Consider the following 13,489-nt stretch of genomic DNA (forward strand, 5'->3'; position numbering starts at 1 on the left):
TTTTCTTGTCCAATCTGTCATTGATGGAGATTTAGGTTGATTCCATATCTTTGCTATTGTGAATAGTGCTGCAGTGGGCAAAGTAAATGAAATGAAACTTTGCAAATGAAATGAACAGACATTTTTCAAAAGAAGGTGTACATGCAGCCAACAAGCATATGAAAAAAATGCTCAGCATCACTGATCATGAGAGAAATGTGAATCAAAACCATAATGAGATACCATCTCACACAAGTCAAAATGGTTACTATAAAAAAAGTTTAAAAAAGAAAAAAATAGATGCTGGCAAGGTTGCAGAGAGAAGGGAACACTTATACATTGTTGGTGGGAGTGTAAGTTAGTTCAACCATTGTGGAAAGCAGTGTAATTATTCCTCAAAGAGCTAAAAACAGAACCATTCGACCCAGCAATCCCATTGCTGGGTATGTACTCAAAGGAATAGAAATCATTCTACCATAAAGACACGTGTACACAAATGTTCATGGCTGTTGCTTTCTTTATTACAAAGGGTTTCATATCCTCCTGGACTGAGATTCTCTGTTGTTGATGCTGTTGGTGTTTGTCTGCTCTATGGTTGTTACACTTCCATAGGATTTGGAGGCATAATCTGAAATGTTAAATAACAGACTTTTATTTTTCTAACTAGTGTCATTCCATCTTTGAAAGAAAAATAAGAACAATGACATTAGCATTAGCAACTCTGAAAGGATCAAGACCTGATCTTCATAGTTCTATTACTTTCTTTTTCTATTTCCCCCTAAAAATAAGTCTTAGCTCCAGTGACTTTCTATGAATTACAATTTCAGAAGTGACCAGGGCTTCTCAAAGGGCACTTTCTTGGCTTCCACATACCTTCAAAATGTATATCAAGGCTTCACATCACCTGTTATACTGCCTCTATAAAACAGGTTCACAGAGTGGGATCCATGGCATGGAGTCGACCAAAGAAGTTATCATCTCAAGTTATAAGGAAGCTCAGGAAGAAAGGTTTCACGTGGAAAAAGGATTTTCCAGTCTCTTAAATAATTGTCCATGAATGGATTTACTTAAGCAAGAGCTTAAGTACACTTCAAAAAGAAACCAGGGATTATAGCTGCAAGATGAACATTGCATCAATATAAGGGCCACTTGGGGACACTCTGAAATCCCAGGGCAAAATTGACTGTCTTGGTTTGACAGAGGAATAGGGCCAATTGGAGGTTTAGGCTGATTTTGTTTTTTGTGAGTCATTTTGTCTGTGAACATGCCTTACAAATTAAAACAAACCCAAAAAATCCCTAGGTGTGAGATGATTAAAGTTTTAAATCTGGTCACTTGTAAATCACAAAAGCGCTGGATGAAAGCCATGCTGTTTGGAGGCTTTTATTTTTCTTTTTAAAATCTTAGCTTATAAAGACTCCTTGAATCAAATAAAAAGTGAGGGTTTTTGGAGAGAGTCATTCTCTTCATATCAGATGCATTTTAGTCTATAATTTTCCACTCTGGCTTATGTGGCTGTCTAGGCTTGATTCCATCAACTCATTTAATCTCCGATTTCATAAAAAAACATGCTTTCTGTTTATCTTTGTCCAACTGAGTGCAATCTGTGCTTTCTAGCTCTCCTAACAATCCCAACTTTTTGAATTTCGTATCAGAATGCCTGTGTGGCATGGTAAATCTAGGCTGTCCTTGACAGGTTAGAAACTGCATACTCCTAGTGAGAAAATTAAGTGACTGCTCCCAAAGACACTCACTTAGCAAATTCTAACCTAAAAACAGATCATCACTTTAATTTACTGTGATTAAGTGAAGTGGGGGAGAGAAGTTAATGCAAATCAATGCATAGCTATAAGTTTCAAAAAAATAAATGGTGAAGTTTCCCCCACAAACACTTAATGTTCATATACAAGCTAGTTGCTGAATTAGGGAAAATTTAGCATTTGACACAAGCTCATCTGAAACCAACCTAAAACAGAAACTTGAACTGAATTTGCTTACTGCTACATCCCTCTATTTTGTAAAGCTTAGAAGACTTCTTATGCTTCAAGGAAAGTTTGATAAATAACCATCTGACCAACAGAAGCTTGACATTTTAGTATCATTTTAATATCCTACCTAATTTGTATGTATAGGTCAGAGCTGTCCTACTGACCCATATATACAGATGAGATGCCTGAGTAAAACGACTGTCTTTTATTACTATTCAAGATCCTTGTTTTGCGTATTGGGTTGGTGCAAAAGTCATTATGGTTTTAAATATAATTTTGGGATGAATTTATAAAGATATATTCTACTTCAATATATGCATCATTACACCAAATAGATTCCCAACATTCTATCAATCAATCATTCTTATGGTCACAAACATTTGTTTCCCAAAAATATTTATAAAATTCTGTTTGTCAGCCCCATCATATATATTTTCGATCTGTCCTATCTCAAATACTTACTACTTAGGAAACCAAAGCCCAAAATAAGTATTAATTCTCTATCTACCTACACACACACACATATACAGCAATAACTTGCAAATAAGAGTATGATGGGAAAGAAAAGAGAGAAAGGACAGTCTACCACATGTCATGAAACAGACTTGCTTAATTTCACTCTGTATGGAGAATAAAGTGTTAGAAATAACCCAAACAGCTGAGATGAAAGGCATTACTTTTGATTATTCATTTGTTTTTATTTCCAGCTCATCGTCTGTTATACAACTTTAGCCTTTTTAAAGTGAATTTATTTGTAAATAAGAATAATGAGTTGGCAACTGGATTCAGGTCTGGCCATTTTACCTGAGCAATGAAAAAATAAATGAGGTAGCGGTGTGCAAAACCATCTGACTCCCCTTTGAAATCCTCTTGTTTCCTCCTGAGATTGTCTAATTATAGAGTAATGCTGGAAGTATTCTTCACTTGCAGATTAATTAGTTGATGCTTAAGCAGTTCTTTGAACATAAAAGGCAACATGTAAATCTAAGTGTAATCAATCATCCTCAAGCTAATGATCATTTAATTAGTGCTTTCTGCTAGTTTAACAGTCCATAAAGAAGAGGGCAATTTAGGGAAGGGTCTCCAACCATTGCAAAGAGGTTGGATGTAGCTATAACTAGAATAAAAAACAATGTTCAAAATGAAGGTTTTAACATTGGAAATAAATTGGAAATTGACTTTCCCTTCTTCTGGTGACTAACAGCCATAAAGGAACTGAAAATGAAGCTTATCTTTTAGTAGCATTTGCTTTTTTCCAGAATTAGGAATCACATTTCAAATTGGGCTTATCCGATGTTTTATGGCAAAACCAAATACCTGAGGTGATATTTACAAGGCAGAAAAAAGTTAACTCTGGAGTGTTTTTAAATATTATGAAGGCTTAACTTCCTGCATTCTTGGTAAAATGGTATCCTAAATAGGAAATCATGTTCAAGTTGAAAGTCATATGATAAAGCTGGTTGTTTTGTAAAATACTTGTATTAGACCTTCTTACATGATTTTCTAATTATTTCTGTATTACTTCCCCTATTTGATCATATACTCAAAGCCAGGCGCCTTGCCTATTTCCAGCCTTATTCAGCTAAGAGTCAGCATTCATTAAGTGAGTGAATCAATGAACAAATAATAACTAAAAATATACCTGTACAACGGATATAAGCAAATGTGGCTTTGGGTATAAAAATTATTCTTCTGAACTTAAAAAATATTATGCCAAAGAAAATGTAAACAGTTCTGTTTGTCAATTAAGTCCCCATTCTAATGCTGGGCTAACACAAACATCATCACAAAGAGATCATCCAGCCAACATGCTCCAGTTACCCAGCACTGCAAGGAGCCGTACTGGTTTACCTAATCAATAGCTGCATCACATGAGTTTTTAAAGCCACAGTTTTCTCAACTATGAATTGGGGCAATTGTGACAGTCACATGGAATGATCACAAAACCAACCAAATAATTATTTAATAGGTGTCAGCACAATTAACATCAGTTGATTTTTCTTTTTACAAAACTTTAACTCAACAGAGAAAAAAATTTAAAACCTTGCTGAAAATATGTGTAGTCCTATCTTCCATGGACAAGAATTTCCTTTGCAAACTGATAATTCAAATAGCACAAAAGCAACATTAGAGATCAGCACTGATACCTCATGATAGTAAGAGGCCCACACCTCAAACCTAAGCTTTCAGGGATGTTGTAAAATTCACCATTTAAAAAGAGATTTTTAAAAAGGCAATAGCAGTTATGAAGATATATGTCATATTAGCTTTTTCTCAAAAGAAAAAAAAAGATGCAGAGAATTTAACCGTGAAATAAACAATAGTATAATTAGGGTAACAGTAATACTATTTAAAATTTTACTCAAAAAAAGAAACACTTCAACAATAGTAGTAGATGAGTGTTTCAAAGTACTCAGATGTCTATCCTGTTTTTCAGAAGGATGTTTTTCATGTTCCTATCAGAACTCATGGAAGAATTTCTATATGCAATTTCCTCAAGAAAATCTCCACATCTAAATCTGACAAGACAGAATTTTTGGGCATTCCTTACCGAATAGGCTGGTCATACAGCAGCACGCATTTGACTGCATTCCAAAACATGTGTCTTAAGAGGCTCTACTGAAAATGTTCCTGCAGAAGACGAACACACAAAAACTATATTAGAACCACAGGTAAAGCATTGGATGCAAAAACCACATTCACCCTACAGTCTTTTGACAAAGGTTTTTCTTTTTTTTTTTTTTTTTAATTTATTTATTATTATTATACTTTAAGTTGTAGGGTACATGTGCATAACGTGCAGGTTTGTTACATATGTATACTTGTGCCATGTTGCTGTGCTGCACCCATCAACTGACAAAGGTTTTTCATAACTTAGCCTCTGACTTCTCTTACTTCTCGAGCGGATTTAATACCATCGACTTCTACAGCGTATAAATAATCTTGGTCTATGCACCCAAAGTCATGTAAGACAGTAGAAAAGAACCTACCTCAATTTGAGTAAAACATCAATTTTTAGGAAATCATGAATCTGTGTCAAGCAAGGCAGGAGAAAAACAGATACTGCTAATACCAATAGATTAAAACTTAGACCAAGAAAAAAGCCACCACTTTGTAAATGTTATCTTGGTCAAATCTAAAGTGGTGTCTAACATTTTTCCTTGGCTTCTTTTCTGAATATGAATGCTTTCTGCATTTACTTGAAATTATGAGAATTTTTTAAAACTCCGAAAACAGAACAAAATTTTTATCATTGCTGATTTATTCTCAAGCTTTCCCTCTTTTAAGAAAACACAAGAGGAAAAATAAAAACAATATAACAAATAAACAAACCTAAACAAGAGATGCTGAATTCTGCTACATTTATCATTTTGTAGAAGCATGAGTAAAACAAGATAAAACACGTGAGTGTTCATTTACACAGGTTACAAGCTTTATGAAATGCAAAGGAGCTGTATTTTACCATAGGAAGCCAAGTGAAATAGGGTGAAACAGAAGTTGATCATATTCAAATAATTAAAATACAAATATATTTCATGAAGACTCTGATTCCAGACCTCCACCCTCACTGTCTTCCACCCCCTTTTATTGGAATCTCTGAAACCATTTTGCTTGGGGCAGAAAGTAGATTTTAGTATAGTAGGAAAAATGCCAAACATCCATGGCAACTTAGAATTTTTCCACTTTCTTTACATGTTCAATTGAGACCTTCATAAAATTATAAATGAAAGGATACATTATGAGCACTTTCTTTGAAGGGGAAAAAGAGGGTGGGGGGAGGCCTTGCCTGGAAGTAAAATTTTGGAGTCTATATCCTTCTTCTCTGCAGCAGAACTCTTGGGAGCTTTCTCTGCCAACAGCAGGACCCCTAAAAAAAAGCTGGCCTTTGCCTTCAGAATTCAAAAAAGTAGAACCAGCAGTTTGCTCCCCTGACTGTGGGTGAGACGTTGATCGCTAGGTGGGGACTGGAAAGTCCTGGGCTCCACTTTCTTGTCCCTCAAGGACTGAGGTCAGTGTGTCTTGGCGCCTTATATCCACCCTCTCCACCCTCCCACCTTCCTTCCCCCCCACCAGGGATTCACTCCTGTTTACATTGGGGAGACTGCAACTTCTGTTTCTTAATGTTTAAAAGAAGTTTAAAAGCTTATAAAAAGGCTCTTAAGATTTCTTGGACACCAATCATCTCTTACAGAACAATATTTTGATGAGTTAAGTGTAAATGAATCAGAAACCTACGTATTAAATTTCTCTTGACATGAACATCAGTTTAAAATATTAATGGAAAAAATGCCCGGGGCTCGAAGTATTGGGGGTTTTCTCAAACCCAAAATGCTTGAACATGGAGTGGAAATCCATTTAGATCAACCAGGTTTGCTGATCCTCCCTCTCAACCTCCCCTAGATTGTAGTTACCGTGGAGGGAGTAGTATTTCCAGCTATTGACCATCTGGCTGGGGACAGATCACATTCCCGGTCATTATGCTTGCATCTCAGCAGAAGCCCAAGGCTGGGCTGAGGCTGTTGAGATGTCCAGCCGCTGTTCACTGAAGGCTGACGCTAAAGGCTGACTTTTTTTCTTTTCTTTTCTTTTTTTTTTTTTAGACCGAGGGAACTAAATAAACAATCACAGAAGATCATAAATCACTGACAAAGATATTTAGATTTGGAACAGCCCTCAAAAACAGAATGTGCCACAATTTATCCCTCAAAGATTAACTCAGTCCTGGGTTCTATAATTGTGGATCCCATGACTTCTTTTGATAAATGACACAAGGGTCAAAACTTGAGAACCAGTAGGTGTTTTTGTTTTGTTTTGTTTTAAATGTTGACTCTGGGTCCAAGAAAACACCCAGAGGAACAGAAGCAACCCAAAATCCTGAAATCAGACTTGATCCCCTAAAATCATCACCATACACACACACACACACACACACACATATATATATATATATATATATATATATATATATATATATATATATTTTTTTTTTGAGACAGAGACTTGCTCTGTCACCCAGGCTGTAGTGCAGTGACGCGATCTTGGCTCACTGCAACCTCCACCTCCCATGTTCAAGCGATTCTTCTGCCTCAGTCTCCTGAGTAGCTGGGACTACAGGCACGTGCCACCACGCCTGGCTAATTTTTTGTATTTTTAGTAGAGACGGGGTTTTACCGTGTTAGCCACGATGGTCTCCATTTCCTGACCTCATGATCCACCTGCCTCGGCCTCCCAAAATGCTGGGTTTACAGGTGTGAGCCACGGTGCCCGGCCCTGATTTTTTAAGTTAGTTTTTCATCTCTGTGTGTTTTGTGAATGGATGACCACACACACTAGGTTAGTGACAAAATAAGGAGATGGAACCAAGTGAAAGAGATTTCAAGCCTCTCCTCTTTGGTCACGTTAGCTAATCTGATCATTTGGGACACGTGTTCACAGATACTACAACTGTGAACAATTGTTAACTTCTTGGTGAAACACACCATGTGTTAAGTGCTTCAAAAGTATTATTGGAAGCACGTCTGCCTAATCTTCAACCCAACGCTCATTCTAGTAACGCACGTGAAAGTGTTCTACGAACTCTCATAAACTATCCCCACATAAACTGTTTTTACTGTTATTTTCAAAAGTTATATCCCTCACCCCCTTAAGGAGACCTTACAGTTCTTAGTGCTTTAGAAGACGCCCATAATCACCTCTTATCTCAGGAGGGGTGAGGACACAAGAGTTCCCTTGCAATGGGACAGTTCCCCTTGCTCATTCTCTCTCAGAGGCACTCTCTCAAAGGTTTGGCAGGGTCTGGTGGTCAAGGAAGAGTGCATCTTTACAGAAACATACCTTTTAAAAACAGCGTTCAGCCTTGTCCTACTCAAGGCATGTGCTGGGTATATGTTTGTTGAATGGCTAAGTGAACGAGTGAATGAATAAAAATGTCATAACTTTGAGAGGTGAAGCCAGCTGGGCTTCTGGGTGGGGTGGGGACTTGGAGAACTTTTCTGTCTAGCTAAAGGATTGTAAACACACCAATTAATACTCTGTGTCTAGCTAAAGGTTTGTAAATACACCAATCAGCACTCTGTAAAAACACACCAATCAGCGCTCTGTGTCTAACAAAGGTTTGTAAAAGCACCAATCAGCACTCTGTAAAAACAGACCAGTCAGCACTCTGCAAAATGGAACAAGCAGCACTCTGTAAAATGGACCAATCAGCAGGATGTGGGCGTGGCCAAATAAGGGAATAAAAGCTGGCCACCCAAGCCAGCAACCGCAACCTATGTGGTTCTCCTTCCGTGCTGTGGAAGGATTGTGCTTTCCCTCTTCACAATAAATCTTGCTGCTGCTGCTGCTTACTCTTTAGGTCCGCATTACGTTTATGAGCTGTAACACTCACTGGGATGATCTGTGGCTTCACTTTTTAAGTCAGCGAGATCACGAACCCACCAGAAGGAAGAAACTCCGGACACATCTGAAGGTTGGAAGGAACAAACTCCGGACACACCATCTTTAAGAACTGTAACACTCACTGCGAGGGTCCACGGCTTCATGCTTGAAGTCAGCAAGACCAATAACCCACTGGAAGGAACCAGTTCTGGACACAGCTCTTTTATAAGAAATTTGCATAGACAAATGAAAAGTTAAAAGACTGTCAGAGACAGGTGTAGCACAAATTGCCCCCACCTCAACTAGCCATCCCTTCACCTCCAACCCCTCCCACCCCAGAAGATGATTAGGGTTTTTTGGGATAAAAGAGAAGCTGTACAGCAATGACACACCCCAAAGAAAGCACACTAAGATTCCTTTGCTTTATATTGTTTATAATGTTTAACCTCTCTGGTGGCCACCAGTTCTCAAAAACTCCTAAGCATTTTCACAGAAAATAGAAGGAAAAGGAAAACCAGCAATAGTAACAACGTCAGTGGAGCTGGCAGACACAGAAAGACTCAGAAAAATATGGAGGCTCTAGGACGCCTGCTAACAAGTCTCATTTCCTAAAATGAGATCTGGGGACTGGAGAAAGTGTTACCAAACAAGGCAGGGAATAGGATAGACATCAGAAATGCCCAATTCCAACACATTTTCTCAGACTCCTTTCCTAGGCAAACCTGATGAATGTGCAGACATAAATAGATAGATAGTCCTACCATAAATTGATCTCTTTTTATCCTAAGTAATCAAGGTCCAGTCATTTCTCCCAAGCTGGGCTTCTCTTGCTGTCTCTGGAGATTCAGCATAAACATGTTCCCGAAGTTTTGCTCAGGTAGATGAAGATGGCAGAAAGCATGCAGCTACTGGGGTTAGCGGCTGTCCGCTGATTATGTGCCCATAGTTTATCACCAAAAAGTTTCCATGCTTTCTCCTGGCATTTTCTCTCAAGCTTTTACAAGCCTTGTTCAGGGAGTGAAAACTCATTTTAAAGGTACTTTAGACCCACCTTTCCCTTAGGGAAAATTTCTACGCAGGGAGAAAGCAAGCAAACCAAAACAAAAGTTACACTTCAAAGCCTTACAAGCTAGCCACAGGGAGAAGGCTAAGTCTTCCCAGTTAGTTACTCAGCCCTCCCTTGTGCTAATTGCAGGAGATAGAGCCTGACTGTATTATTTGCATACTTGCTCAGAAGAAGGGCCACAGAAGGAGGTCTAGAAGCTCAGCTGGTGTTTGACTGACATCTTTTAGGACTTGGACCCCACCGCCCACCCCCCAACCAACACCACCACCAGTACAGGACCTGATGTAATATTGCCACAGACTGATTCCTGTTGCCTTTGATATGCAACCTGTGCCTACAGTCGGCTCTCAGGGCTAAAGAAAACAGTCAGCTCTTGCAGCATCTGATTTGCCTCCTGCCCTCGCTGCTGTTAATCTGCGACACGCCGCAGCCTCGAGATCGCTGCCGTTCAGAGTCGGATGTCATGGGGGCGACTGGCAGGGGTTCTTTCTTCTTTCGGTTTGATACATCCTTCCTTCCGCTGCTCCTCGCAATCAACCGCTAGGGGAAGGAGGGAAGCAGGCAGGGGGGAGAGCGGGAGACTTCCGGAAATCTCTTTCCTCCCCTCCCTTCACAGGTTGCCCCATAATGACCCTGGAGACTCCCGCCTGCCCCCAGTGAAGGAATTGGTTACTCTCCCAGAGCCCTCCCGGGCATCGCCCCCTTCCTCACTTCCTCCTCTTCCTGCCCCCAGCCTCTACCCCTCCAGCCTCCTGTGGCTTCACAGCCAAGTGCCCCATCTCAGGAAGAAGAAGTTGGAGCTCCGTGATGGTGAGCTTTCAGACTTCCCACTACAACCCCCGCCTCTTCAAAGGTACAGAGGCAAGCAGGGGCTTCCCTGGTATCATTTGTGAATCTAGGAGCATGCGGGAGCTATCGAAGATGCCATGTAGCCTGTTCTTCTTTCTCTTAGTAAATAATATTCAAATGTGCTAGAGGGAAAATACTTTTTAATTTATATTTTAAAGCTGGTTTAGAATTATTTTGAATGTATAGTCTGTTTTCCTGGAGTCCAATTGTAACATGAACCCCAAACCGAGGAGTTCTGTTTTTATACATCAGGAAGGGGACCCACCCACTCACCCATCCACCCATCTTTCGACTCACCCACCCACTCTTATTTGTAACTACATAGTGGTTTATTTTGCCAGCACTGAACTATGCAGCTTGTTACCCCTTTGCCAGCCTCTGCAGACAGAAAGCAAAGGCTGATCCTTCTCAATTCTCAGTTGACAGGTACATTCCTACTCTGAAGCTACAGCTGGATGACACCTCAGACAAATGCACTAATACAAAAAAGTTTGTTTTTCTGCATGTTTTTGTTTTTGATTCTTTTATCGGAAGCATCTTTACGGCTGGGAGGCAGGTGCACATCCATGGCAGTGGGGGGTCAAATATTAGAATACTTACGGTGCTTACAATTTTCATAGGATCACCCCCCTCATCCCTCATTGCCAATCAATTTCACTCCGTTTCAGGGTCACAGATCATACCCCTAATCCTGGCCAGTTGTCTCACCAATGTGTGTCACAAGGGGCCTGGGGCAAGAAAGTATAGATGACCCAGCATAACCATTGCTGCTATTGCAGAGAAACTCAAAGGGCACGTCCTACAAAGAGCAGAACACAATTAGAGGCAGGCATAATTGCAGGCACTAAATTAGCACGGGTCTCTCAGCCAGGGGCTAATCTAAGCCAGACCTCACGTCATGGCAGGCCATGAGTACATCGCAATTACAATTCAAAAGAAAAGAGAAAAATCACCCTCGATTCTCAAATGTTTATTTTTAACACGGCAGATACTTAGCAATTATATCAGAGACTGAGGCATCTGGAGTAAAAAAGAAAGGTGATTTGGGTTAATAATCTTTGAAAGGCTAAAGGATTTTCAATATATCTATAGGACTGAGCCCTGTGCATGCTCCCCGTTCTCTCCCTGACATCAGCCACATCCGCCCCACCTCTGCCACCACAGGTTGGTGCTACCCAAGGTCTCCACTCATGCACCATCCCTCTGCATCTCAAGCTTCATCGGGACCCTCCTCTGACCTGGCCTTACCTGGCTGACCTAGTGCCCCAGTTCTCTAAAACATGGAGAGATGGAACTGGTAGCTTGAACCCTCCCAGTTCCATCTCTTCCCTTTGTAAGTTTTCCTGATGCCCATGGGACCCCATGTTGCTAGACTATGCCCTAACACAGAGCCTTTAAACTTACTTCCACATGAAGGCAGAAATCAATCTTGAGCGGCCAAAACAAATATGCTTTCTCAGTGGTAGGCTTAGGAGTGTTTTTTTTTTTCCTCTATAATCAACATGTATTAATTTTACATTCAAAAATTGTGTGTGTTTCTCTGTTTAATTCGGTTTCAAAATCCAGTATACAACACACTTTGCTTCTCCTGGCTTTTTAAACTCTTTTCACATGCCATAGTCCTGGATTCACCAGTGCAATTAATTTGCCTTTAAATTTGTCACTTGGGATTCTTTGTGGTCGGTGTGGGGGCAGGGGAGGGAGGGGTCAGGGTCTTGCTCTGTCACCCAGGCTGGAGTGCAGTGGCATGATCATAGCTCACTGTAGCCTCAAACTCTCGAGCTCAGGCAATCCTCCCACATCAGCCTCCTGAGCAGCTGAAATTACAGGCACAAGCCACCATGCCTAGCTAAGTTTTTAATTTGCCAGGGTCTTGCTATGTTGCCCAGACTGGCCTCAAACTTGTGGCCTCAAGTGTTTCTTCTGCCTCAGCCTCCCAAAGCACTGAGATTACCCTGGGTTTTTGTTTTTGTTTTATTATTGTCATTATTAATCAAAGTAGAAATCACAGACCCATTGTATTTCTACAGGTGAAATCATTACAAGTTGCCAGGGATTAATTTCTATGAGTGGATGAGAGAGGTCTCTTTTTCACGTTTTCTTTTTGTCTGGGGACTACTGCCCTGATAAAACTTAGGCCTTTCCTGGCTAGGACATAGTAACCCTTCCAGCCATATTAGAATGCATTTTGTAAAACTTGGCCAAACATTGGGCTGTCCTGGAATGTTACCTTTTTAAATTTCAGAATAAATAGGCTATCAGCAGGATCATGGACAAGTTTTGATCATACAGAGACAGTCATTGTAATAGGACTTTTTCTGTGTTAATATAATGATTTAATAAAGCCATTTGGCACATAAATACAACTCTCTTAGACCAAGCATTCTTAACAATGAAAGAATTGAGATCAGCCTATAGGGTGTATTAGTAAAAGTGTCTTTTCTAGCTTTAGTAAAACTCTTCCATCTGTTTAGCAATAATTTTATTATTCTGTATTAAAAACCCTCCTGAAGTAGATGTGGTAAAAAACGCTCTGCCCCTGTTATGATACTTTCCAAACAAGCTTAAAATTGCTCAGAAACAAAAGGCAGGAGAAAAAAGAAAGGGCAGTGTCTCCAGATAATGAAGTTCTGCCTTTGTGTTTTATCTGTAAAACAGTACGGTTTGAAAAGTCTGGATCCCATTTCATCTGAACTCACCATAAATGTAGTGCCTGGAATCCTCCCAAATGAATAAATTCTTTTCCGATAATTTTTAAGTGAGGAAAGATCAACAGAATAGGGGCATGAGGTGGGGGGGGATTATAGGCTGGTGTGTGTGTGTGTGTGTGTGTGTGTGTGTGTGTGTGTGTGTGTGTGTGTGTGTGTGTGTGTGTTTAGCAGGACAATTGGGAGAATTCTGGACACATTTTTTTTTCTTTTTCTTTTTGGTGAGCCATGCTGAATTTTGTCTCTCTTTCTTGAAAAAAACCTTAATAGATTTGTATATTTGTTGACCAAGTGCTCTTGTTCATTCCTATTCAGCTTGCCTGTCCCATCCCAAATATACTTGCCTCAGACGGCAACACGACAAAGCTCCCTTCCTTCTCTCAGATGGTTTGCGAGCTTCTGGTCTTCTTTCTCTTCTCCCTGGATTGTGCATAAAATGATGTCAATTTATGGTGGGGCAAGGGGATACACCATGGACCGTTTATCTCTTTAGTTTTCCTCCATGTTGTGAGGTCTTGCTG

The 13,489-nt window shown here is 40.0% G+C and overlaps 1 long non-coding RNA gene across 4 annotated transcripts in view; it reads right to left on the reverse strand.

Annotated features, from left to right (window-relative positions):
* Positions 1–478: 478 nt before the first annotated feature.
* LOC102136274 (uncharacterized) overlaps positions 479–13,489 on the reverse strand; it is a 154,180-nt gene continuing 141,169 nt past the window's right edge. For all 4 annotated transcript variants that reach the window (XR_012426082.1, XR_012426080.1, XR_012426081.1 and 1 more), the window contains 3 exons: positions 6,380–13,388; positions 4,519–4,598; positions 479–607 (listed from right to left, as the gene is read on the reverse strand). This is a non-coding gene — a long non-coding RNA (uncharacterized lncRNA). The remainder of the gene's footprint in view (positions 608–4,518; positions 4,599–6,379; positions 13,389–13,489) is intronic.

The sequence above is a fragment of the Macaca fascicularis genome, chromosome 16 (assembly GCF_037993035.2).
Source record: "Macaca fascicularis isolate 582-1 chromosome 16, T2T-MFA8v1.1".
Classification (NCBI taxonomy): domain Eukaryota; kingdom Metazoa; phylum Chordata; class Mammalia; order Primates; family Cercopithecidae; genus Macaca; species Macaca fascicularis.